General features: G+C 47.4%; 1 protein-coding gene across 10 annotated transcripts in view; it reads right to left on the bottom strand.

Annotated features, from left to right (window-relative positions):
• TIAM1 (TIAM Rac1 associated GEF 1) overlaps positions 1-23,295 on the bottom strand; it is a 383,887-nt gene that overhangs the window by 187,302 nt on the left and 173,290 nt on the right. For 2 of the 10 annotated variants that reach the window (XM_032353696.1, XM_032353686.1), the window contains exon 1: positions 14,285-14,414. The exons of 1 other annotated variant lie outside the window; for it this stretch is intronic. The gene's annotated coding sequence lies outside the window, so the exon portion shown is untranslated. Of the gene's footprint in view, positions 1-14,284; positions 14,422-23,295 lie in introns of those variants that run through there. 7 more of the 10 variants (XM_032353705.1, XM_032353709.1, XM_032353715.1 and 4 more) reach the window with 5 other exon arrangements.

Here is a 23,295-nt window from a genome sequence, read left to right on the forward strand (position 1 = left end):
CCCACACTCATATTCATGTTATTTATATGATAATTAAAATCACCCTCCAAGGACCTACGAAAGAGGTTGGTTAGATCTTTTCAAGACTAAATGGCCCAGCAGGCATCAGCACAGACTAGGTTTCTCCAAATGCTGGAAAAAATGGACCAGCTGGAGAAGAGCCACCCTTGCGCGCATGGCAGAACGTAGACTTGTCCAATGGCTACACCGCCCATGTGTGACTCATGCAACACCGTGTGTCGCCTGTGTTTCAATTAAAAAAAGAAAAATTAACAAATTAAAATTAAAAACTTAAAAAGAATTAAGATGGGGCACCTGGGTGGCTCAGTGGGTTAAGGCTCTACCTTTGGCTCAGATCATGATCTCAGGGTCCTGGGATCGAGCCCCGCATCGGGCTCTCTGTTCAGCAGGGAGCCTGCTTCCTCCTCTCTCTCTGCCTACCTCTCTGCCTACTTGTGATCTCTCTATCAAATAAGTAAATAAAACCTTTAAAAAATAATAATAATTTAAAAATTAAAAAATTAAGATAAAAGAAGTGGGACAGAAATACACCTACATTGGATGTTTGCCCCCTGATTTCTTTCCTTTTTTTCTTTTTTAAGATTTATTTATTCAGAGGCACCTGGGTGGCTCAGTTGGTTAAGCGTCTGCCTTCGGCGCGGCTCATGATCCCGGGGTCCTGGGACTGAGCCCTGCATCAGGTTCGCTGCTGGAGAGCCTGCTTCTCTTTCTCCCTGCTGTTCCCCCTGCTTGTGTTTGTTCTCTCTCTCACTCTCATTCTGTCTCAAATAAATAAAGTATTTTTTAATTATTTTTATTTCTTCTTAAAGATTTTTATTTATTTATTTGACAGAGAGAGACACAGTGAAAAAAGGAACCCAAGCAGGGGAGGTGGGGGAGGGTGAAGCAGGCCTCCTGCTGAGCAGGGAGCCTGATGCTGGGCTCAATCCCAGGACCCCGGGACCATGACCCAAGCCAAAGGCAGACGCTTAACTACTAAGCCACCCAGGCACCCCCAAATAAAATCTTTTTTTAAAAAAGAAGAAGATTTATTTATTTATTGGATGGGGAGGGGCCGAGGGAAAAACAAAATCCCAAGCAGCCTCCCCACTGAGCACAGAGCCCAACTCAGGGCTCCATCTCAGGACCCGGACACCATGACCTGAGCTGAAATTCAAGAGTCGGACGTTCAACCCACTGAGCTACCCAGGTGCCCCTGTCTCTGGTTTCCTAAAAAGAAAGAAATACTACAGATGCACTGACCGTTCTAGCAACACAGGAAAATTAGAAATGGGAAGAACCACGGAAGCAAGGGTTTGCTGGGGGTGCCGACTGCCCAGGTGTGTCTGGCTGGACTTGGCCGTGAGGGGCTGTATCACGGCTACCTCTCTCTGCCCCCCTTTCCTCGGCTGGGAGACTGGGCTGATACAGCTCACTGGGTTACTGGGAGGATGAAGCGTGGTTAATACAGGTTCAGCCTTTAAAACCGTGCTAGGCAGAGTGTCAGCTCTTAACACGCAACAGAAATTAGTAATGTCATTAATAATTCTGCCGATCGCGCCACCATCCCACCGCTGAATGGCTCACGTCGTGACCCTTCACATGTACCGAACTTCTAGACGATAGCGCTCCCGTGGCCCGTGAACTTTCCCCCCAGCCCCCGCATCATCTCTTCTTCCCTTCTACACCGTAAGCTCCCTGAGGGCGTTCGAGCTGTGGGTCACACCTCCACCCCCAGAACACCTCCTACAATGATAACCAGAGCCCGACCCCCCGGCCACAAATGGCTCATGGGATAAACGAATCAATGAACTAACTGTCCTCCCCCTTTGCGGTCAGTGTGAAGCCTAAAAACTAGATGTCACTGTGCTAACGTGAAGAGATTCCCTTACTCTGGTTTGTCGGGACTTCTGAAAAGGCACTAGAAAAACAAAGAGCAACAGTTATTATGACCCGGAGGCTAATCGGAAAAGCTTTTTGTCAACCCTTGTGGCTCCCGGCTTTTCCACCGTGACTGAACTCCATGCTGGCTTCGCAGGTAGGGCGACTGTAATGACCTCCGGTGCTCCCTGTAAAGCTAAAACCACCAAAAAACCGCTGGATGGTCACATACTGTCAACTCTGGATTTTTCTTTCAGGTACCATGCAGCTGCCTCACACACTCCCTGCCTGCGTGTTCTTCATTACCACTCTTCCCGAAATTTCCAAAGCCTTCAGTTCCCCATTACACAGCACGATGCTGCCTGACCAGCCAAGAGTCCCACGGATAAAGGCCCGCACAGCTCTCGCCGGCATCACCGGGACTTCAGGTACTTTCTCCTCAGCCGCTAGCAAAGCTAACCCAGTCCTCTGGAGTGAGTTTTCTTTCTGGCTCTGAAAGTAATTATCTGCAATCCCATCACTTTCTTCCCAGCCTCTCATAAGAAAACAGAACTTCAGGAAGCATCAATTAGGAACAGAGAGAAAAGGCTCTGCTCTGCGCCAGCTGGCTTTGTCCCGAGCTAAACGCATTTATGTCAACCTGCTCCGTCACTGCCCAGCCTGCGGACGGACCAGGGTGCCCAGCCTTTCTGGAGTTAAGCTTTTGTTTACCCACTGTCAAGGAGGCATTTCCCAGGCAGCCTCTCTTCCCTCGGAGACTGGCTGCAACCGCCTCTACCCCCTACCCAGGCAACCAAATGTGACATCAAAGGAGCCTCCCGAGTGGCCATCTGTCCCTGCCATGCCAATGTTTATGCAATGTGGGCAGGAGTAGGACAGAACAGCCAAAGGACCCAGGGTGTCCTGCTGCATCCGACGTGGGCACCAACATTTCGGGCTATATGTGCTACAGAACAAGACAGTGACAAGAAAGTCCCTGGTCCAGCTAAAGGGGCTCCTTCTTCTTACAAAGAAGTTTAAAACTATTTAGCATTCTTGAGAGTGTTCAAAGAATGGGCTTGATATGTTTCACCTGCGGAGAGGTGTGCATGTGCATGTGTGTGTGTGCATGTGTGGATAGGTAGCTAAAAATAAAGTCAGATCCCTAATCTTGTAGTTTTTCAAATATTGGACTCCCTACTCACCAAAAGTCCCACCTAAATATGGTACTTCAGGCAATACTGACTTTAACAAATTCAGAAACCCTTAAGTGCTAAGGGGGAATTGGCTAAGATAGAAAAGGAACAGGTCAGAAAAGAACCCAGGAGTCTCAGATTTCTAGAATTAATATGACTACTAGAATCATCATCTAAACACCTGTTCACATCTCGGAAGAGTTGTGGGTTTGGAAGTCAAATAAAACACAGCTCAAATCCAGGGTCACCGCAATGTGTGATTTTAGTGAAGTCATGTGGGTTCCACCGATTGGACTTGGAGAGGGGAATGGCACACCCCAGGGTGGCTGACAGCGGGGATCAGTCACGTACTCTGCTAAAGATCATGTAGCAGAACACCAAGCACACAGTGTACATGGTCTCTTCCCCTCTGCATCTTCAGTTCTGGATTAACCCTCCTTCCTGGACCTAATGGTGGGAACACACCCAGGAGGCAAAGTATGTCTGAGTTGGCCAAAGAAGGGAGTCACCATGGACAGGCAGCCAGCCACCAGCAAAATTCAATACAGTGACTCTGCTGGGGAACATCTTTGTTATCTTCCAAATGGGGTGGGAGAGGGAGACACTTGACATATTTTACCTAATCTTCACATAAAGCTTGTCAAACTACATCTCAAGCACTGGAAGAAAACCCACATTATTCATCACATAAATCTGCTTAAAATCCCCCCTGGGGGGGGTGGCTAGCCACTGTGCTTGAAGCCAAGTCATGAGACATCCACTCTGTGATTCAACTTGAACAGCTGTGGAGTGAAATGCACACAAAGGCTCACACAAAACACGTTAACAATTTCTAGATTTGCCCCTGCCTTATTTTTCTTTTTCAGTTTTGTTCTTCGACCACATTATTTCCCTTCATTCACAGAACCTGGAAACAACCTTGGCATTTCTTTGGACAGCTCTGACTAGGTTTTGATTAATCTCCAAAGAATCAAGTCACTGAACATTTACCCCGTGGTTAGGGGCACACAGTCATAGCTCCCCAGGATTTACAATCAAACAAGGGCAAAGAGAAGATGTACAGCAGACCCCCTCATCCGTGGGGTACGTTCCAAGACGCCCAGTGGATGCCAGAAACGCCGACGGCACCAAACCCTACCTATACTGTGTTTTTTCCTATACAAATGCACCTATGATAAAGTTTACTTTATAAAGTAGGCATAGAAGAGATTAACAACAACTGATAAGAAAACAGAACAACGATAACGCTATACTGTAAAGGTATTTTTTTTTTAATTTTTTTTTTTTTAAAGATTTTATTTATTTATCAGAGGGAGAGAGAGGAGAGAGCAAGCACAGGCAGACAGAATGGCAGGAAGAGGCAGAGGGAGAAGCAGGCTCCCTGCGGAGCAAGGAGCCCGATGTGGGACTCGATCCCAGGACGCTGGGATCATGACCTGAGCCAAAGGCAGCTGCTTTAACCAACTGAGCCACCCAGGCGTCCCTGTAAAGGTATTTGAATGTGGTCTCCCCTTCTGCTTGTGCTGACCTAGACGATAAAATGCTGACGTCATGAGATGAAGTGAGAGGAGTGACATGTGACGTGTGTTGGGCTACGAGGGACATTATTTTCATTTACTTATTATTATTATTATATTCAGTGAGCCAACAAGCAGTACATCCTTAGTTTTGGGGGTAGCGTTCAACGATTCATTAGCTGCATGGAACACCCAGTGTTCATCACACATGTGCCCTCCTTAACGCGCATCACCCGGTTACCCCATCTCCCCGACCCCCGTCCCTTCTGTAACAGTCCGTTTCTTTCCCAGGGTCCAGAGTCTCTCGTGGTTTCTTACTGACCTTCTGACAATACGTCAGAAGGAGGATCTGCCTGTGGACCACGGCTGACCCTCAACTGCGGGTAACTGAAACCAGAGGTAAGAGGAGACCGCTGTCCAAGGCAACATCTGACAAATGTCACTGGTGTGTGTGGGGGAGGTGGGGGAGTAGGCTGGGACAGACTGGAAAGGAGGCGAGGAGGAAGTGGGCTGGAGTTGACACTGAAGGAGGGCTAGGAGGAAGTCATCGTAGTGGGGAAAACAGGGGGGACAAATGCCCAGAAAGGGACCCAGTAAGGCTGACAGGGGAACAGCCTGCGGGCAGCCGGGCAGTCCCTCCTTACATGGGTCATTCCAGAGCTCCCCAAGACAGTGTAACGCGCAGCACACACTGAGGCAAACAAACGAAGGGAAAGGCAGCCCTGCCTCGGAGAAACACAAGGGAGCATTCTGGCTAAAAGCACAGACCCTGGGGGCACCTGGGGGGGCTCAGGTCATGATCCCTGGGTCCTGGAATCAAGCAGCATCCAGCTCCCTGCTCAGTGGAGAGCCTGCTTCTTCTCCCTCTCCCTCTGCCCCTCCCCCGGCTCATGCTGGCTCTCTCTGGCTCTCAAATAAATAAAATCTTTTTAAAAGAGGCGGGGAACACAGACCCTGGAGCCAGGAGACCAGGGTGCAAACACTAGCTCCCTACTTTTTAACTCTGTTCCTTTAAACAAGTTACTTAAGCCACAGATGAGAATTCATTTATTGAGAACACCAATTTGGGGAGCAGGGGAAGGAAACCACTGGAAAGAGGAGAGAGGAAACCTCAGAATTGTCCTAAAATCCATGCACACGCACCTCCCCCCCCCGCCCCGCCCCCAGTGGTTAGTCCTGGCTAAGGGCTGCCCTGGAGGAACAGGGTTCCCTTGGGGGACACGGGGATCCGGCCCCGAGGGCAGCTGCCCAGCACAGGAGGTGCCGGGGAGTGAAAGCAGGAGGAAGGGAACAGACGCGCAGGAAAGGTGAGCCCCAGGGGGCGGAGCAGAGGGCGGGGCCAGCCTGTGCTCTCAGGGTCTCAGGGCGGTTTCGTCATTATTGAACTGTTATCATTTCCATCATTTTTTGCGTCCTGAAGAAGGCAAATCACCCACTTATGCTAACACCAGGAGTTGTAAATACTGAGAGGGAGGTCCCCAGGCTGCCGCTGAGAAGGGGGCGGGGGGGCAGAGGCTGTTGGTCTGGTTCAGGAGCAACAGGTAAGACAGGACCCACAAGTCCCGGCACGATCCGCAAAGCAGGGCCTGCAGCGCCGGCTGGGAGGCGCAGGGGTGCGGGCAGCGGCATGCAGGAGCGCGGCCGCTGTGGCCCCGGAACTCCGCATGGCCGCTGCCTGGAAAATGACAAACAGAACCGCCACAGGATCCAGCCAGCCCACTGCCCCGTGCTGTGCATGGGAAAGAAAGGGAAGCGGCTCTCAAACAGGTGGTTGCACCCCTCCCCAACCCTGTGCACTCAGCAGCCAAAACGCAAAATCCGCCTGAAATGTCCAGCTCCAGATGAATGGGGAAAAAATGCAGTATAGATGCACAACATGGTATTAGCCTTTAAGAAGGAAGCCCTGGGATATCTCACAACAACATGATGAACCTGAGAACATTCTGCTGCGCAAAAGAAGCCAGTCACGGGGGCGGCTTGGTAGCTCAGCCGGTTAAGCGTCTGTCTTCGGCTCAGGTCATGATCCCAGGGTGCTGGGTTGAGTCCCAGGATCCCGGCTCAGTGGGGAGCCTGCTTCTCCCTTTCCCTCTCCCTCTGCCCTTCCCCTGCTCTCTCCCTCACTTGTGCTATCAAAATAAATGAAATCAAGAAAAGAAAGAAAAAGAAAAAAACAAAGAAAGGAAGAAGAAAGAAAAAGAAAAAGAAAGAAAGTCACAAAAAGACCAATGCCACAGGATTCCACTTACATGAGGAATCTAAAACCATCTAACTTCAATGGGAGCAGAGAGGGGCTTGCCAGGAGTTGCTCATCACTGGGGACATCATTTCAGTCATGCCAGATGACTGTGTTCTGGAGAGCCACTGTTTAGATACTGTACCTACAGCAACTCACACCATGTTGTGCATTTAAAGATCTGACAAGAGGGCGGGTCTCAGGCGAAGTGCTCTTAGTACAGTAAAATCAAAAGTAAACAACAACTCGGGGAGGAACGGTACCTCAGGAAACATCTGTGATTCCTCCTCCCCATCAAGTCAGCGGTCGCCTATTTTGTTCAAATTCGGGAGGGAGTGGCCTCCTACCAAACCCTGGTAAAGGATGAAAACAGTGCGGCGCGCTACCTAACTAAGAAGGCTCGGGTGGGTTTGTTCATGGGCAGAAGGCATATCCGGGAAGAATCACTCCAAGTCTGTAGAGTTATAAAGGCCCCGTTGGTCTAAGTGGTTCTCCTCCCAGGAAGCAAAGGAGGGTGGACATGCCTCTGTCCCCACCTGGCAGAAGGGAAACCAAAGCACACACAACCCCTCCTGGGACTCAGCCACGCCAGGGGGTAGCGTTATTTCTTTGCCCTGAATGCCTGACCTGTGGCATGTTTGTGGCTTGTTCCTTTCAGTGGGACCAATCTGAGCGTATCAATCTGAGCGAGCCCTCCACACGGTACTTATTCCCCGATACCCAAACCCACTTCACCGACGAGGCAAAGGTTCACCCTGCCTGCTGAAAATAACACGATCTCGATGCGCCCGGGAAGCTCAGTAGGTTAAGCATCTGCCTTCAGCTCAGGTCATGATCCCTGGGTCCCGGGATCAAGTTCCGTGTCTGTCTTCCAGCTCAGCGGGGAGCCTGCTTCCGACTCCCCCCCCCCCCCCCCGCCGTTCCTGCTCTCTCTCTCTCGCTCTAAGATTTTAAGATTTTAAAATCTTAAAAAAAAGGGGGACACCTGGGTGGCTCAGTGGGGTAAACCTCTGCCTTCGACTCAGGTCATGATCTCAGGGTCCTGGGATCGAACCCCGCATCGGGCTCTCTTGCTCAGCAAGGAGTCTGCTTCCCTCTCTCTCTCTGCCTTCCTCTCTGCCTACTTGTGATCCCTCTCTCTCTCTGTCAAATAAACAAATAAAATTAAAATAAAATAAAATCTTTTAAAAAAAGTAACATGATCTCACATTGAACAGCCCCAGAAAAAGCCCATTCTGATACCAAGTTTCCCCTACTGCAGTCCAAAACAATTCCTTCTTCTCCTTTTCGGGTATCATAAAGGCAGACAAAAGAGATTCCAGGAAGACAAACCTAAGAGTCTCATTACCCCGTGAAGTGTCTGAAATAATGTAATCTGAGAATAATGTAAAGGGAATCTTTTTCCTCCTGAGTCAAGGCATAAGGTATCAAGGCAAATCAGTGGTCACTTACAAAGGGGCGGACCCACCCATGGTGACCCTGCCGTGGGAGATACACCACTACACCCTCTTTGTCAAGCCCAAAGGACTGGCTTGTCCATGGAATGACCCAACAACGGGACCTGACACCTCCAAAGGTTCCCAGGAAACCAATTTCAAAGCCTCAAACTGTGAATGGGGCAAATCAGCCAACGCTGTTTCCATGAAAACAGCAGTCACATATAATGAACCTCCTGTTGTCCCTGGACAGGAGGATTTGAGCAGAGTCCCAAGGGGAGGAAGGTCTTTAAAAGTTTGAGTCCTCCTTTCAAACCCTGTGAGAATGCCCCCTTACCCCATCCCACACGGAAGAAGTTTCTTTCAAGATCTCCAAATGGGCCATCCAGAGGGGCTGCTCACGTCCCAGGAAGAGATAGGATTCAGAGTTTCACACCCCAGGTACCGACCCTCCTCTCCTCCTGGCTTTCAGGTCTAGAAAGGTGGGCCTCACTCAGTCTACACCGGTTCTACCTACATGAGCAGACACAGGAAAATAATGGGTTTTGTACTCATTTTTTTATATAATTCTAGAGGCCGCAGGATTGTCCTCTGAAACATTAACGGGATAACACAGGAGAAGAACTGGGTGTTACAGACACTCGATAAATCACTATTTAGTATTTGTATGTCAATAATCAGAGAAGTATTTACCAGGTCCTTATTCAACCACAGCTTTGTAGAAACCACTTGGGCCACGGTTATTCCTGCCCACAAGAATCTCTGAATTTACACAAGTCAAAAATCTCAAACAATGGAGCCTACAATTCTAACGGATCACGTGCTTCACTACACAGAACAGCCCCTCCCCACTGCAAACCACCCCCCCCCAGCCCTTAAATGAGTAAAACTTTCCAAAATCCATGATCTCTCCATCCCCTCCCCCAAGTTTTACCAATGAAGGCCAGGCCAATACTTGTTTTCAAGCAACAGAATCAAAATAAACCGGAGGCGTGCCATTGCAAAACATTTACAAAGACTATACGCCTCCTTGTTCCCCACTCATAAAAGCCCCAACCAGGACAAACAGCAGCACAGTTACTCAGCTCACCGGGTCAGAGCGGACGGCCAGACCGAAGGTAGTCAACCTGTCCGTCTTCGAAAATCACTTCCCAGCTGAGGCCGATTCACTACACAAAATGGAAACCATGACCCACCCCTTGCACAGAGCAGTGCCAAGGCTTCCCCGGAGGACAACCCCTTCCCCTCGCCCACTCTGCCCCTTACACAATTAGACACCTAAAGAAACATTCACTAATGAGGCCATATATAGCCCAGGACCTTTTTTCAATTGGCAGACCCCAGGGAGAACGAAGAGCTTAAAGTTGCATGACTTCAATAATGCCACAGTCCTGAGTAGTACCCAGCCAACCCCCTCTGCCCCACGTCTCTCATTTCCCTTCTTGGTTATGAGGTCAGCCATAGCCTTCAACCATCCACACTTCCTTTCAACCATCCACACCTCCTTCAGCCATCCACACTTCCCCCAAAGGACAGAGGAACTTTTGGGGCTACAGAAACATTCTCAGAAAATGCAACAGCCATAGAAAACAGACACGGTTCTGATTAGCACCGTCTGTTTCCCGGTTGACATTCCCACCAACCCTGCACGGGGCTTCCCTTTTCTCCTCTGCCTAACACTTGTTATTTCTTGTCTTTTGGGTCGTGAGATGGTGGTGTCTCGTTGTGGTTTTGATCTGCCTTTCCCTGATGGCTAGGAATGTTGAGCATCTTTTCTAGAGTCATGAGAATTCTGGAGTAACTAAACCGAACAAGCGCTGCCTTCACAGAAACAACCCCACTAAGTTACATCCCAGTCTCTGCCAAGTTTTGAGCTGCGTACTCATTTCGTTGCTAGAAAGGAAGGGAGAGGTTAAGGAGGGAGGAACAGAGGGAGGAAGGAAGGAAGGAAGGAAATAATAGAGCAGTGAGACCCTCAAGGAAGTGAGAGAAACTGAAGGGAAAAAAATAATAATAATCCCGGAAAGGTTAAGGTAAAAATGGGTGTGGAAAAAAATACAGCCAGGATACCACCAATCAACTGGGATAAGAAGACGAAAATACTGGAAATGTGGAACGTGACCCTAGTAACCCAACTGCCCATACTGAAGAGAGAACAGATGGGAGAAGTGTCATTGTCTTACTCTGTTGCAATAACCTTTCCCATTTCTGGAAGGAAGGCACTGAGAGGAGTTATGAGAGCAGAAGTACAACCAGAAAGGGCAGGGTGGGGGAAAGAGCAAAGTCCTACAGTGTATTAAGTGCTGCTTTGTTCCAACTCACAAGACAAGTGCCTGCCGTGAATACTCGGGCAGAAATCTCACAACAGGGGTGCCTGGGTGGCTCAGCCGGTTAAGAGTCCGACTCCTGATTTCAGCTCAGATCAGGAGCCCAAGGTCTTCAGATTGAACCCAGAGCTCAGAGCTCAACAAGGAGTCTGCTTGACAATTCTCCCTCAGCTCTTATGCACATGCACACTCTCTCTAAATAATAAATAAAGCTTTAAAAAAAAAAAAAAAGGTAAGACATTCCACCAACAAACAGCCCCCTAAGCAGTTTTTATTACTTCCACCTCACAGGAGGGGAAATGTAAGCTCGGAGGGGTTAGGCAATTTTAGGGCTAAAAGTGATAGAGCAAGAATTCAGATCTAGAGGCACCTGGCTGGCTCAGTCAGTACAGCGTGTGGCTCTCAATCTCAGGGTCACGAGTTCAAGCCCCACCTGGGATGCAGAGATTACTTAAATAAATTCTGGGGGGAAAAAAGCAAAAAGAATTCAGATCCAGCTCTTTCTGACTCTAAAATTCTTGTTCTTATACTGTCACAAACTCAGAAAGATTTTTCTGAGAAAACATTAAAAAGCCAAGACTCATGCATTAAATATGAACCAAAACGCAACTTTCTTCCTCAGTCATTACAGCAAATTTGCTCTACCCTCGTACAAAGTAAATCTGTATTGTCAAGTCGGTTTAAAGCACCTACAATTCACAGGAAATTACCAGTAAATCTTATGTAAATTCTAGCTGGATGTTTCCACAACAATTTCACAGGGTGTGCCCCAGTGACTCCTCCAAACCCACCTTAGAACAATTCGATCCACTGGATATGATACTCGAAGAGCACAAGGTATGTTTTAATAAAACCAAGAAACATGATTTCCAAGACACAGAAAATAAATACATAATGTCTGTCCCCCTACAGCTAGGAGACTCGGTTACTTAGTTTTAAAGGCTCTTAAAATCTTTTTTGACAGTGTTCCACAGCACAGGACTTTTTAAATGCGTGTAAACTTAAGAAAAGAGGCAGTGTTTTTGTTTCATTTAAAATACAAACAAAACCCAAAGTTGGTTCTTTGAAATGTCAATAAAATTGTTAATACATTAGCAAGACTGATCAAGAACAAGAAAAGCACAACTAGGGGCGCCTGGGTGACTCAGTGGGTTAAAGCCTCTGCCTTCGGCTTGGGTCATGATCTCAGGGTCCTGGGATCGAGTCCCATATCGGGCTCTCTGCTCAGCAGGAAGCCTGCCTCCCCCTCTCTCTCTGCCTGCCTCTCTGCCTACTTGTGATTTGTCTGTCAAGTAAATAAATTTAAAAAAAAAAAAAAAAACACCTTTAAAAAAAAAAAAGAAAAGCACAAATAGCCAATGCTGGGAATAAAAAACGAAACGTTTCAGGAGGGTGGCTCACTCAGTTAAGCATCTGACTCCTGATCTGGGCTCAGGTCTTGATCTTAGGGTCCTGAGATGGAGCCCCGTGCTGGGTATGGAACCTGCTTAAGATTCTCTCTCTCCCAAGGGGCGCCTGGGTTGCTCAGTGGGTTAAAGCCCTTGCCTTCAGTTCAGGTCATGATCCCAGGGTCCTGAGATCGAGCCCTGCATCAGGCTCTCTGCTTAGCAGGGAGCCTGCTTCCTCCTTTCTCTCTCTCTCTCTCTCTCCCCCTCTGCCTGCCTCTCTACCTACTTGTGATCTCTGTCTGTCAAATAAATAAATAAAATTTTAAGAAAAAAAAAAAAAAAGATTCTCTCTCTCCCCTGCCTCTCCCCACCCAAAGAAAGAAAGGAAGAAGGAAACATTTCTACAGTCTTCTAAAATATTATACAAGGATATTTTGTACAACTTCATACCAATAAATTTTAAAATTTATATGAACTAGGAAACTTCCTATTTAAAAAAAAAATACTAAAACAAGATAATCTTAAATGGCCCTAATCCTGCTAAACAAATTAAATTTGTAACTTCAGAAACAAACAAACAAACAAACAAAAATCAGGGTCAAACCAGGATACTTATGGGAAAGTAAGGAGTCCTTTAGAAAAAAAATAGTGAGACAAAAATTATAATATTCTCTCATACCTACCTGCACCTACCTAATTCATATAGTGGGATTAATCCAATTTCTAATGTCTGCATGAAACAGTGTCATATGACCAAGTCTAGATACGTTTATTAGTAATATACTTCCTCTCTCTGGCAAAGGATTATGGTTCCATAAAATTCCTTGTAAGCAAGGGTCTATTAGTGAGTTTCACCGGCACCATCACCAGATCCAGTCTGGTTGTCTTTCCTGTTGAGTGAGTTTCTACAGACTTCTTGGGGGTGCGGGAAGCGGGCCACACACTTCAGGTCAGCCATCAAGTTCACATCTGCATGGCCTGTTCTGTCTGGATCCTCAAGGAGGTAGAACACAGGGCTCTGGCCGTTGTGACAGCCTAGATGATGCAACCTATTGTTCTTCCCTGGGACGTGTCTGCTTTGGCTTAAAAGTCATTTATTTCATTTTACTTCTGTCTCACTAACTTTAGGAAAGCTGGAAGGTGAAAGCAATCTAAGTCAAACTATGGCCACAGCACCCTGTCCCCTGTGCCATTCTGATTATCAGGATCGTGCTAAAATCCAGCTCTGCTCACCCTCCTAACAGCACCCACCCCGGATCCGAGAGAAAAGGAAATCTGATTTTCTATAAACATAGTAACAGCCGCCCATTTCTTTACCTCCACGAAGGTGTCCTAAAAATAAGACAATTCTCTAAAAATTCATAGGGAGGATTACACGCACACACACACACACACTCAAACACGCAGTTCCCACTTCTCTATACTAACCTGTTGATTGGATATAAAATAGGTAAAACAGGTAAATTAGCCCAAAAGCCTCCATCAGATCCCCATGCAGTGAGCGAATAATACAAAGCTCTAAACGGGGCTTCAAATAAAACCTAAAAAATGTCTGCCTTTACCTTCGGCCAAGTTCATCATCTGCGGGAACCTATATTCAGCGTCACTTGCAATGATCCCGGGCGCCAGCCTCCGCCCAAACTTCCTCTCCCCACCGCACCCAATCTGACTTAGGCAATCGACCTGCAGATAAAGCAGCTGCCACAGAAAAATGTACTCTTTTCAAAAAAGTTCCAGATACACGAGTAACACCTCAGTACTAGGAAGTCTTAATCCCCTGAACAGACACCCCATTAATGAGAAACGCAAGACTTCTGATGGCTCCCCACAGAGTTCCCACACCCACCCAGGGGCTGTCCCGCGCCCCGGCTTCAAAACATTCCCGTGGAAATACTGACTCCCGAGCCTTTCAGGGGATACGGACCGCGCTGCCGGTCAGCGGGGACAGCGGGGACACCTCTGGTGAGTGACCTGATCCCGCAGCCTCCCTCCCGCCCTACCCCTCAAGATCCCTGGATAGGAAAGCAAAGGGGCAAAGGGAAAGGTGAAGGGCTCGCAAAGCCCCAACCCTTCACCCTGGGGCCAGAAGGCACACGGGCGGCGCCCCCGGGGTGTCCCAGCACAGCGCGGAGCCGCCGCTCACCGATCCCGCCGGGCGCGGGGCTCCGGGCGCACGGGTCCTCCCCCAGCCCTGCTGCCCCGTCGCCCCGTCGCCGAGCCGGGGCCCCAGCGGCCTCCCCCGGCCACAGCCATCCGGGCTGCGAGCCCTCGCCACCAGCACAAAGACCTTCGGCGGCGGAAAGAAGGGGCTTGAAATTCACGCTCACCAGCGCGGCGCGGGGCGCACATGCCTCCCGGTCTCGCCGCACGTCTCCCAACTTCCAGCCACGGAAAGGAGGAAGCAGCGCCTTCCCCGGCTCCCGGCAGCGGGAGTGGGCGTAACTTGTGAAGTTTCGTGCTGTGATGAATCTGGTCATTTGGGTGTGTTGGAGAGGGTTTGTCGCTCCTCCCCACCCACCGGCGCCTCCCGCCTCTCCACCTCCTTCCCCAATTTAATTCTCTCCCTCGGCGTTTGCCAGACCGAGAGCTCAGGCTGGCTGTCCCTCCAGACTCTGAGCTCCTCACAACCTTGGGGGAAATTTTATTCCTAACAGGCCTGAACCATTTTATCTATTTTATTTTATTTTATTATTTTATTTTATTTTATTTTATTTTATTTTATTTTATTTTATTTTATTTACTGGTGGCAGCACAGGGCAAGAAGGCTTTTATTTAAAAAGCTAGAAATCTTAAATAATTGTAGGATGGCCCCTCTGCACAGACAGGAATGTGGGCAGGTGAGCCAGTAGAAACCTAATTCCTAAATATCTACTTAAAAAGGAGGCGGGGGCAGAAAAACAAAAAGCAAACTTCTAACTGGCTATGGTTCCTTTAAAACTTACTAAAAAGAGTTCGGACATGCAAAAATATATTTGCAAAGCAGGCAGTGAACCCTCAAGTATCCATTATCTAGCAAAAAAAAAAAAAAATTTAAAATTACCAATATAGCTCGAGCATCAGTAGACTCCTCCCTGAAATACATCCCTCTCTCCCTCCCCCCTAGAAAATAGCTGCCACAAACTTGACTTCCCATGAGTAATATTCATAGCACAGTTTCTAGGCATTGTAAAGGACACCAGCTAACTTCAAAGTCCACCCAAAAGCAATCCAACGATCATCCCCTTTGCTAGGACTGACCTTGATTCCGAAAGAGAAGTTTCATTAAATAACACTAAAAAAATGACCACCCACGTTAAATGACGCCTCAGGTGGCCGGTTAAAGAAAATGAAGGAAATCACAATATAAGAAAATAGGAGATCTGGAATGACAAGTGGAGGCCATATCTGAAACAGGTGAAGCATTCATGGATGAAATCGATAGATTAATAGAGCATTGTCATTTTACAAGGTTAATAGCTGTGTCAAGGCCAAGGATACTGACCCACACTTGCAAAGGGCTTTCCTCAAGAACCCAGACTGTAGAAACAGAAATACAACATTCATTAAAGAAGTCCTAATTACTCAAACGCCTGCCAGAGTTGTAGGCTGGGAGCAACACTCAGAAAAGGGAACCTTCAAGATAATGATGATAAAACATTAATGATAACATAATGATGATTCCACAAAATAGTGGAAACCATGATACACCCAAAACTGACTCATATATAGAAGGAGATGCCTAGCTCATCTTTATATTCCCAGTAACTTGAGCAGAGGCTGGCATAAGGAGAAAATTAAATGAATGAAGCAAATGAACAAAAGAATGTCCATGGAGAATTCTGAAGGAACAGAATGAAGAGACCGGATACATGAAATCAGCAGAAAAATGGAAGTGACTTTGCCCAGTGGGAACATTCAACAATCATGAAGATATCTGTTGTCGTGACAACTCGGAGAAGCTCTTGGCATCGAGCAGGCAGAAGACGCAGAAGACACGGATGCTACCTGGGAAAGCCTCCCACAACAAAGAATTACCCAGCCCCAAATGCCAATACTGCTGGCTAATGAGAAGCCCCGGGAGAGAGCCTTCACTATCAACGAATGTATTCATTCCATATATGATTATCAACAGCAGGAGAGGAGACTCTCTGGGGACCTATAAGGATATACAATAGCATTTCTCCTCCTTTTCCACTGTGCAGCATCTGATGAGGGCTGGCCCACCTGCGTGGGATCAGAGATAGTGGGCATGGAGTCAGAAGCAGGAAAGCATTAAGGCTTGGGGGCACAGCCTCAAGCCTATGCACTCGAGAAGCTAAGGACCTGTGTCAAATTTAGATGGAAATAATCAAGAAGGGAGTGGGGAGGAAGATGACATTAGGGGGGAGGGTGTGTATCAGCTTTAGAATCACAGATAGCATGCCTGTGGGGGAGGAGGCAGGGTAGGTGCTGGGAAAGATCCACAGACAAAACCTGCTTATCGCAGACACCAAGAGTCATTTCTCCACTGATAGTCCCAAGCAGGCGAGACACTCCACGGAGAACAGGAAGGATGTTTAATCTGATTACAGTTTATTGAAAAGAAAGTTACAAATCACTTCCGGGGGAAAAAAGAGGCAAGCCCTCCAGTGTCTACCCATCTGGGTTAAGAACCTACAAAGTGAACACATCTTTTCTACAGGTTTTCTGGTCTCATCGTTACCTAAGAAGTGTTTCTTTGCCGGGAAAAGTCTTGTTCTTGCTCAGTGTTTCTCAAAACGGGGCACGTGGGACAGTGGGTTTGTTCCCCTCGAACGCCCTTGGAGCCTCACGGATAGTCAGTAGGGGATAAAAGACTCTCCTATAGTTGCTTCTGGAGGAATCTGCGGGGCACCCTGAGTTCAAGAGGCTGAACCAACTGTGAGCCCACAGAAAACCTGCTGGTTCCATTCAGTGGCGGACAGACCACGAAACAGCTGACATAGGTTGAAGCTCACAACCTCAGGACCCAAGAGGTCTTCAGGCAGCAGCCACCAGCCTCCCAAGGGAGCTGCTCTTGGCATCAAAAGAAGGACGCCAGGCTGGGGGTCCCCTCTGCACACCTGGGAACAAATGGGAGGGACAGAGTACGCTTTAGGTCACCAGCTTATTTATCTGCGGCTCTGAATGCCATTAGGCCTTGCTTCTTAAAAGCAATTTAGTAAAAGAAAATGTGAGCACAGCTACGAGTCCCATCGAAAGCAATGCACTTAATCAGAAATGTACGGTGTTTCTCTTCCAAAGAAATGCAACCAGTAGAGGGAGCACAGTTAACTTTTGTGCTTTGCAATTTCCCAAGGGGGGGGCGGGATGTTAAATGACGCGAGTCACAAAAACAATCAAACGTTACCACAAATAAAAAGATTTATGGAAAAATATTTTGAAAAACTCGAAGCCATGACACCCTTAACAAAGCATCTGTCCTGGTCGTGGATATTTACACAAGAGCTAGCTACCCAAATAAAAGACTATATAATGAATACATAAATATATGTTGGAAAACATTTGGTACGTGGGGGGAAACTCAGAAAGGGTCAGACAGCTCTCCTTCCCTTTGTCAGTTGAACTGACGCTCAGAAACAAAAAACTATGACGAGTTTATTTGTTTTCCCCGTAGACTCTCATTCAGGCTTTATCTTGCTGTTTTATAAATTTGTCCTACAAGAATGGACTCATAAAATTCCTTTCAAATTGTGTTCTCAATGACACCAATGCCTTCTTTAAAGCAAGACTCTTCCAGATTTCTGTTCAAGGGTCTTCAGAACCGACTGGATCCAAGATCAGGGCAGTGAAATGGAAAAAGGGTTGCCATCCGCTGGGCAGACAAGGTCCAAGACCTGTCCCTTCCTTTCCGAGCTCACGGAGACAGTAAGGTGGGTTTCCAGGCACAAGGCAAACAAGTGCCCACATCAGCCCACGGTCCCCCCATCACCTCGCAAGAGCAAACAGCACCAAAGGTGGAGAGAAAGAAGGTTCTCCTCCTCAAGTAGGTGAAGCCCAGCAGGAGTGTTCACGAATTCGCAGATAATCTGAACCAAAGCGATGACTCCCCGGCATCATTGCAGACCCAAACCCAGATCCCGTTAATCATACAGTATCGCTAAAGAAATTCAAAAGCTTTTTTACGAAGCCATTCTGTGGTTGGCCACCAGAGTGAGGGTCAAAATCAATTTTTCACATTTGAAACGGATTAAAAGTCTAAATGTGGATCCATCTCACCCACCCTCGCGCTTGGTCTGAGGTTCTCCAAAAATGCAGACGTGTTTGAAAACCCTTGACACCCCCTTGGACAAGGCCTTCCCTCTCTCTGAGAGAAAAACCGAGGGTCGCCCTTTCAGACACTGTCTTCAAGGGCAGACCCTCGTTCACTTTGATTTGACACAAAAATGTTTTATAATTTGGGGCACCTGGGTGGCTCAGTGGGTTAAAGCCTTCAGCTCAGGTCATGATCCCAGGGTCCTGGGATCAAGCCCCACATCTGGCTCTCTGCTCGGCAGGGAGCCTGCTTCCCCCTCTCTCTCTCTCTGCCTGCCTCTCTACCTGCTTGTGATCTCTCTCTCTGTCAAATAAATAAATAAAATCTTTAAAAAAATAAAATGTTTCACAACTTAACCTTCACCCCCAGCACACTTAGTGACTTTGAACCGAATTTTCTCCATCCAAAAACTGAACGCCTAAAAAAGAAGCAGAAGTAATCCTGAAGAATATGGAGTCTGAAAATTCTTACAGCCTTTTTTTTAGCAATTTTTTTAAAGATTTTATTTATTTGACAGAGAGAGAGATCACAAGTAGGCAAAGAGGCAGGCAGAGAGAGAGGGGAAAGCAGGCTCCCTGCCGAGCAGAGAGCCCGATGTGGGGCTCGATCCCAGGACCCTGAGATCATGACCTGAGCCAAAGGCAGAGGCTTAAACCACGGAGACACCCAGGTGCCCCTGAAAATTCTTAGAGCCTTTAAATACCACCCGGATCCAAAATACCCTACAGGGACCGATGTGAGGCAAGTCCCTTATAATCCAGAGGCTTCGGTTTCCTCAACTAGGAAGTGGTAACAGCCCACTAATATTGTCTGGCTTCCTAGTTCTATCTTCCCATCGTATGTTCCCTCGATTTTAAAACTCCCATTGCTCTCTGTGCCCCAAATGACAACTGCTCACACAACATTTATGAAACACGCCAGAATCAAGACTTTCAGGACGGGCTCTCACCCTTGTAACTGAAGCCATGCTTGCAACTGGAAGGGAAAGGGGGGAAAGGCAGGAAGTGCAACCCGAGGGTAAAGGTAACAAAGAAGCCAAAGGAAAAGTCCATGAACCCTTCGCACACTGACTCGCAATCATCCATATGGGGCCAGATGCTGTCCTGCCCACACACACACAGTGAGGCGGCTGGTGCCAAGGGCCCTGGGAGCCTTGCACAAGAGGTACATGTGGTTTGTGGGGGCGAGAGCATCTGGGTTTTCCCTGGTGTGGGCTCTTTTAGACACCTCTCTACTCAGCGGCAATAAACAATAATAATTATAATTGGCACTAAAAGCGCGATCGTGCTGAATAACTAATGTTAAGAAGATAAGAAGTCAAGTTCTCATTTCAGTCCTGCCTTCTCTCCAGAGAATGTGTGGAGCCGGGAGAGCCTCACAGTCCTCCATCTAGCCCCTAGGGAGGGTTCCCTCTGGGGCTCCGGGGGCTGTCCCATGGAGGAGGCCTCCTTTGGACAAGGGAGAAGCAAGGACCTGAAGCAAGGCCTTGTTCGAGTCCCGCCCACCACCAGGGGAACAACTTAGCGGCGAGCCACCTGGCTTCCCTTTCAGTAAAATGGGGAGTTGAAATCTACGCCTACTGACAATCCATGGGGTTACGTGGGCTAACGGGCTTCATATAGGGCACATACCCAACAATGCCCCTAAACTAGGGGGCCCTAAGTGGACAAAAACAGTTTTCCGTCAGGAAATAAGCAACCAACCATGTTAGTGTTTTAAATGTTTTCAAGGTTTTCGTGTTGATATTGCTATTTAGTCATGGAGAGAAACACAGTTATGAAGCCGGTGGGAGAGAGGGGGGCCTTGTCAGCCTCAGGGGCCACAGAGAGACCTCTTGAGCCCTTCCCCAAGTCCCTATGGCAGAGAAGCAGCAAGACCACTCGTGAGGCTCGCCACGGTGAGACACACAGGCCCTCGGCACTCACCAAGGAAACCCAACAGGACACGCACTTGTTTTTGTCATTGAGGGTTTTGATTTTTTTATTTTATACGGAAACTATCATTCCAGAATGTATAGACCAAAGCATATTGGAGGAAGGGTAGGTGGGAATGTGAAGCAGACAGCAAGGGACACACCTAGCACCTGGGACCAATAGGGAAGGGACAAGGACCACGCCCACAGAAGTGTTTCTAACACCTGACCCCGAACACAGTCCTCGGCTAGTAACAGAGTCAAGGAAAATTAAGTGACTTCTAGTGTCAGAAGAAACATACAAATGAGAATCCTTTCCTTTCTAAGAACAACAAACATTAGATTTTATGGCCTCTTGGAACACTGGTGCCATTTTCCCTAAGGTAAACAAAAATCCAACATGCAAGGAGTATTTTCTTTTTCTTTGTTTTTTTTTTTTTTTTTTTTTTGGTTCCAGAGGTAGAGGTCAGTGATTCATCAGTTGCACAGAACACCCAGCGCTCATCCCATCATGTGCCCTCCTTGATGCCCATCCCCCCCCCATTACCTCATCCCCCTCCCCCTCCCCGCCCCTCCAGCAACCCTCAGTCTGTTTCCTGTAGTTAAGAGTCTCTCATGATTTGTCTCCCTCTCTGTTTACCTCTTATTTTTCCTTCCCTTCCTCTATGTTCATCTGTTTTGTTCTTTACACATGAGTGAAATCATATGATACTTGTCTTTCTCTGACTTATTTTGCTCAGCATAATATCCTCTGTTCTAGTTCCATCCACCTGGTTGTAAATGGCAGGATTTCATTCTTTTGATGGCTGAGTAATATTCCTGTGGGTGTGTGTACACATACATACATTCCACTGTGTGTGTATGTGCGTACACACACACACACAACAGCTTCTTTATCCACTCATCTGTCAATGGACATGTGGGCTCTTTCCATATTTGGGCTATTGTGGACATTGCTGCTATAAACATTGGGGTGTGAGTGCCCCTTCAAATCACTGTTTGTGTATTTTAGATAAGTACCTAATAATGCAACTGCTGATTTGTATTGCCCTGATGCAACTGCTGGGTCGTAGGGTAGCTCTACTTTTAACTTTTTGAGGAACCTCCATACTGTCTTCCAGAGTGGCCACACCAGTCTGCATTCCCACCAACGGTGGAAGAGAGGAAGGGGAAGATATTTGCAAATGTCTTATCAGAGAAAGGGCTAGTATGCAACATCTAGAAAGAACTTATCAAACTCAACGACCAAAAAACCCCCAAAATCCAGTCAAGGAATGGTCAAAAGACATGAACAGACATTTTCCCAAAGAAGACATACAAATGACCAGCAGACACATGAAAAAATGCCCAACGTCACTCTTCATCAGGGTAATACAAATCAAAACCACAATGAGATTCCACCCCACACGAGTCAGAATGGCTAAAATTAACACATCAGGAAACAACAGATGTTTGATGAGGATCTGGAGAAAGGGGAACCCTCTTGCAAAGAGTATTTTCAATCAGAAAATACAATAAGCCTATATCTCAAAATATTAAGGGACCTGGGGCAGGTAAGAGACACATAAAGAGTCACAGACCCACACATAAGAGTAAGAAGGGGATCTAATTTGTCACTCACCCATCTGAGGTCAGCAGGGTTAAGGGACTCACTCAGGCTCACATAATAAAATAATGGTAGATTCAGTCTAGAACCCAGATCTACTGAGACAAATCTGCCATATGTCCTGCAAACTCAATTATCCCTCCCTGGGGCGGGGGGGGGGGGGGGGGGGGGGTTCCATAATATAAACATTAAATTCAGTATATGCATATATAATTTTGGGCCCCAACACAGGACAAGAGGCATATACAAATTAAAAGATGATATAAATTGAACTCATTGAAAACTAATAAGCAAACCATAATGACGAGGTACGTGAAAAAATATCTTGGCTCAGCCCCAGACAAGCAAACAAGAGGCTCAGAGGCCCGGACAGAAAGACGCAGTCAAGCCAGGACGGCTGAAGGCAGTCTGATCCACCAGCAGCCAGCAACCTCCCAAACAAATTACTAGGCTAGGCCAGACTGCGGGTAAGCCTGGGGGGGGATGTGGGACAGATTCTCACATGCCCCAGGGGTCATGTGGGCACTCTGGCCAAAGGCAAATATCCTCCAATTTCTCCCCAAGAAACGAAAACATGTCTCTATAGACGCTGCAAAACAGCATCTTCTCACTTGCACGTGAATTTGCACCGCAGCCCAGTGCACAACTGGCAGAAAGCGTCCACAGCCCAGGCACCCATCACCAGATGAGCGGATGGACAAAACGTGGCCCATCCATACAACGGACGAATGACTACTCAGCCGATACGAGGAATGAAGTTCAGAAAAAGGCTACACATGGTGAACCTTGAAAACAGAACGCCGAAGGGTGAAGTCAGACGCAAAAGAACAATAATGGCAAGATTCCACTTACAAGAAGTATCTAGAAGAGGCAGATTCAAAGAGACAGAAGGGAAACTAGAGGTTACCAAGTGCTGGGGGACAGGGGGGCTGGGGAGTCACCATTTAATGGTTACGGCGCTGCTGTGTGAGCGATGAGAGTCTGGGACAGAGAGAGCAGTGGTCCTTGTACAACGCGGTGAATGTCATTACCGCCACAGAACGGTAGACTCAAAGATGGTCAAAATGGCAAATTTTCTCGCCCACAGATTTTTACAACTTTTTGAAAAGATTCAAAACAACACCTCATCTGCAACCTATTGGCTCAGGACCACAGAGCTTTTCACAAACTACTGCCACTAAAAACAAAAGTAATCAAAACTTCAATCTAAGCACATTAACTAGCTTTAAAATGTGCCTGTTCTCCCTGTCACATTACCATGATCTTAATCACATACCTAAAGGAGCGATTTTCTCTGATTGTAAGAGATAAAATGGGATTGTCTAACCTCAAAAATTCAATCTTTTCCAATTATAAAGATGAAACAACACGCACCTCTTCCCAGGCAAAGCTTTCACAATCTGCCAGGTGTCACAGCTGTACCCAACACGCCTCGCTGTACGTCGGCGTCCCCCAGCCTGTTTCCGTCCCCAATTTCAAAGCAGATCAAGCAACGGGAAGGGTTGGGTGTAAATCCAGCACCGTAAGAGAGAAATGCACCAAACTCAAGTTACCGGTTGAAGACTGG

This window comes from Mustela erminea, chromosome 1 (assembly GCF_009829155.1).
Source record: "Mustela erminea isolate mMusErm1 chromosome 1, mMusErm1.Pri, whole genome shotgun sequence".
In the NCBI taxonomy this organism is placed as follows: Eukaryota; Metazoa; Chordata; class Mammalia; order Carnivora; family Mustelidae; genus Mustela; species Mustela erminea.